Below are 5,000 nucleotides of genomic sequence, written 5' to 3'. Positions count from 1 at the left end.
GGAACTTTTAAGCGTCATAAAACATTTAGATTACGATAAGTTTCGATTTGTGTGGCACACTATCGTGGCACAAAACTCACTGCAAAGCGCGAGATTCCACATTGAGTTGTGATGGTTCCCTTGAACCATGAAATTCTGTTGGTGAACTCTGGCAACATTTTTGCACAACAACAGAAAGAGAGCTAGGCAGAGCTAAAGAGAGAGAGAGAGCGAGAGAATCAATTTAGGAGCACAAACCCCCCGGTGGAAACCATTGCGGCCGGGAATTTGCAAAGAAATGTCAACCGCTCGCTCGGTGGATCCGAGGGGACGTTTGCTTCACGATGACGACGACGACGACACTGAAATCTGACACCCGGTCGGTCGGTCGGTCTGTCCCGTGCGTCACAGCCACGCTAGACACCCACAGCCATACCCGGTTACTTCTGCTAATGAAAACATGGCTGATGGGCATTTGGGGCTTCAGACCCTAGGATTGTGGTTCGGTTGCTTTGGCTGCTGGTGCCGCGGTGCTGCTGCTTTTGGGTCGACACCACTCAAACCCCTATACCCTCGGCCACGCTCGCTCGCTTCCCTTTCGGGGTTGGTTTTTTTTTTGCTTCGGTGCCGCGCCCGAAATCGGAAAGGGTTGGCTGCTTCTGGCTGTCAGCTTTTCCATTCCCTCTGCTGGTCTGCTTGCGGTGGACTTTTTTTCTGCCGTTGCTTTTTTTTGGGCACATTGTTGGGGTGCCGCGGTTCGCGTAAAATGAGTTTTGGAGTTTATCGCTCGGGAGGTGGATGGAGGAAAACAGATTTTTAAGCCACCATCGCTGCCTGCCACCATCGCCGCTGTCGCTGGAATTTGATTAGCCAGATATGGTTTTGAAAATTTGTGGCAGCCGTTAGACCAACGGGGGAAGAAGAAGCCAACCATTAAGCTTTGAGCGAGGATAGAAGCGTTGGTCTTGACTGGTGGACGTAGTGAGGGCAGTGTTTGTATTGCATGTTGTGCTGGAAATCAGAAAAAAGATTAATCACTTTTTACACATTAATCAAATCGAATGAAGGCAGCTCCCTGCACTATTCTATGCCAATGTAAGCAAATTGTTTGATCTTCAGCTTCGACGTCCGTATTAACCAGCAAACCGTAGGCCGCGGCACCAAGTCAATGCGACAAAACAATTTCATTTCGCTTTTGCATAAGCAACCACACCGTCGACAAACGCTTGGCAATTCAATGGACTCAGCACGATACGATGCGCTGGGCACACAAAAACTGACGACAAAAATGGCTTCGCGAACGGCAAAAGAAAAAAAAAACCCGTCCTCCTTCCTCCCTCTCCGATGAGCTCAGCGAAACCAATAACCGACACGTCGAAGATACTTCGAGCCGGAGGAAGTCTTAGGCCGTGAGCAAGCAACGAGCAGCAGCAGGAAAGCAATTTCGGATTATCGCATCGTAAGTTTTCCCCGGCAAGCTGGAAGCACCAGCAATAAAGGGGACGAACAAGAAAAAAAAGCGGAAGAAAAGAAGGGGGAACCTATGCGCCATGTATCCGGAAATCGAATCTTTGCATGAACCACAAACCGTGCTGTGCGGTTTCGAGCGCAATCCACCCAAACCCCGGCGCACGTACTGCTGCGCTTGCGATGCCTTTCTCCGCACACGAAGAATAAGGAAGCTCGCACAAACACATACGCACACACAGAATGATACACCTCTTAGTGGAGTTTTTTTCCCCAAAAAGATATCGCTTGGCAGCCATATCTCGAAATGCAGGAAAATCAACTGCGACCAACAGTGTTGGATGCAAAATTTAGATAGAAGTTAACTCCATTCCGCTACCAGCGCTCTCTCTCTCTCTCTCCTCTGTCAATTCCTCAACAGTAAGACGGAACCTATTCCATCACTAAGCCGCCGCAGCGCCAAGAGGGGCTTCCATCGAACAACCAACCGATGCGGCCGGCCAGGGGATGGTTTTGCATTATTCGCCCCAGCTCGTCCTCAAATGACCGATCGGATTAGGTAGCATTAAGGAGAGGGGGGATACGGTCTTACCCCTCCCGCCAGCATAGTTGAAAGAGGGTCTAGGAATCCGGATTGTGGCCAGAAATGAAAGTAGAAAGTGAACGATTATGTGGACGATTCTGGGTGATGGGTGCCTCGAGCTGGGCACCTCGATGCTCTCTCTCTCGGCAGACAGCTCGAGCTTGCTCGCTCGCTCGAAGCGTCAAATTTCCAATGATTGGCCTACCGAGGATTTACCCAAGATCCTCGTGGGATCTTCGTGCGTTAAACATTCCCCACCTTTTTTTCCCGTGGCCTCGGGTTCCACCGCCGCTGATGGTCGGCTTAAGGATTTGAAAGGAAAAAACGATCACTTCAAATTGTAAGTCCCAAGCTTCCCGCGAAGCGAATGATTTGACGACGCGACGGTGCCCAGTATCGTGCTGGTGCTGGCTGCTGATGCTGGCTGTAAGCTTCACATTTAGTAAATACATTGCCAAAGGCCCCTCCCCCTTGCTGCCTTCTTCGTTCCATCACCCGCGAAACAGCAATCGAGATCGAGAGTATCGAGCCACCACTATCAACGTTATTTCGTGAGAAATTCCACCAACACGACTCTGGTGCACGCGAGGCACTTGAATTTATTCGAAATGAAAGATTCGAGGCTTCGAGGCTCGGCATGCTACCGCGACACGGCGGAGGCGAAAAAAAAAAGAAAGAATCCGCCAACCGGATATCGATGTGCCATTAACCGGAGCATCGGACCGCGGCATCGGCTACAGGGAGGGGGGCCGGCACGGCTTTTCTCCTTCCCGAAACCTGACACACACCTGGGAAATCAATATGCTCGCCATTAAATTTACTGCTAATGAGTTTCGGAAACAGTCCCCGTGAGCGGTGAAACCGGAGCGGTGCAACGGCCGGGAAAATGTGGGCCTCGAAGCGGGCCAGGCGTGCCAGTGCTCCACATGCTCTGGTGCCACATATGATGATGCCCCTTGGTCGTGTTTCGGGCTTCGTTCGATAAACTGTCTTGAAAACGGTATCTTATGGACGATTTGGGAGCAACTGCGCGGTGGCGGCGGCACGTTGATAGTGGCAGCCGTCTCTTCATATCGTTCTGCAAAAACCCTCAACGGACCGTGGGCGTGTTGTGTTTGCGAAATTATCTGGCATGTTTTATTCGCTTCTTTAGCATTTTATAGCACCAGCAGCAGCAACAGCAACAGCGGTTTCGATGTTTATCGTCCGTGGAAGGCACAGAAGTGACGCTACGATAGAATGTTCCATTTAAAAATCTCATTTTTTCGCCATCAAGCCACATCGTGGTGACATCGTGGACGCCGAGCAAGTGCGAGCAAACCAGCCACCAGCCACTTAATTGTTATGGTTCCATCGGTCAGCGAACGCTCCCGGAACGTGGCCCCATGGTGTGCATGCTAAGGAGCAATAGCCTGGCTTGGTTTGGTTAGGCAACAACAGCTGGAACGTTAGGCGCGAAATCAGCAACATTTGCGTCCCATATCCGGGACGGTTACAAGCGGGCCATAACTGGTGCGCCGTGTGGTCGAGTATCCGCTGCTGTTGTTGTTGAAATTTGAGACTTCACATTGCTACACAAACACTTGGTACTGGTGCGGCACGAAAGAGCGTCGATTAGCGGCGTGGCGAACGAACGAGGCCAACCGACCACCGCGAACCTAGTTAAGTGTCAAGAGGTTATTGAGTTGGCAGCAGCGCACTATCAGCGAATGGGCGAGCTGTCGAGATTTGAGGCCATTTCTTACCTGCAATTAGTGCACATAACGAGCATCCCCTCATTTGTAGGAAAATTACTGCTTCGCACCGACACCCCCCCCCCCCCCCCCCGTCGCCACACATTCACAACCATTGCGTACAAACACTTGAATGAGTGCATGTGGCAAAGTGCATCATCATGTGGCCCGGCTCGGAGTTGGGCAAATTTTATTCCAAAAACCACCTCCTTCTAGTTATGCTGGAGGGTGCTTTTTGGGGGCGCTTACGGGCGGGTGCTTGCGTCAGGTAAATCGATTTGGACGGGAAGCGACTGGTTGGGTCACTTTGGAGCACTTGAAAATGTCGGCGTAAGCACGCGATCGCTACATTTCCATTACATTTTAACCAGCAACAGCGCAGCGACTACATTATCACATACTCACATACGGACGGTTGCTTGCTTGGTAGAAATCAGCTGACGGTAGCGGTAGTGGCCACCAAGAAGGAGCATCTTGAGGTGGAACAACCTTGTTTCGTCAGTCGACAGTCAGCTTCGCGTGCATGGCTCACACTACGCCGTTGAGAAGCCTCGGTGGTGTTGGAAGATAGCATCACATTTGTATAATAAGCGAGTATTTCATATGAACATCATTCCTCACATAAACTGGGCTTTAAATGAATCGTCAACCAGATAGGTTGCTTTGAATGATGAATGTTTTACTGAAACTAATGTTACCTTAATGAATGAAGGTTCAGCACATGTTTCTTATGTTCAGTTATTTCATTACCGATTATCAGAAAAACTAATTATGCTCGAAATAACGTGTTGCCAAAAACATTAAGTTCAAAGACCGAATTCGTTAGTGTACCATATCAGCATAATACGCCGACACGAATTAAATTTTCATTGCGCGGTGCTTGCAAAAAATGCAAAAAGAAAAGAAACGCAAAGGCCATTGTCTTCCGGCAGTGGGCACGCACCAACCCAATTTCACCGTTCTTAGCATTTGTTCCATTGCAACCCCCATCAGTAACATACTTCCTTTCATATTCGTACAAAATCGATGCCCGATCACCTTTTTGGCGTGGCAGAAACCGAGAAGGAAGCGCCAACCGCAACATTATTGTGGTGTGGTTACGAGCATAAAATTGGAGGGGAAAGAAGCAAAGAGAGAGAGAGAGAGAGAAAGGTTAACATGCTAGCACACGATTCAAGAATGACTGCGGTAATGGTATCGCATGTACTTCTGTATGTGTGGTTGTGTGCGTATGTGTG

Source organism: Anopheles aquasalis, chromosome 2, assembly GCF_943734665.1.
Source record: "Anopheles aquasalis chromosome 2, idAnoAquaMG_Q_19, whole genome shotgun sequence".
Taxonomy (NCBI): Eukaryota; Metazoa; Arthropoda; class Insecta; order Diptera; family Culicidae; genus Anopheles; species Anopheles aquasalis.
Note: the sequence above shows the minus strand (reverse complement) of the source record.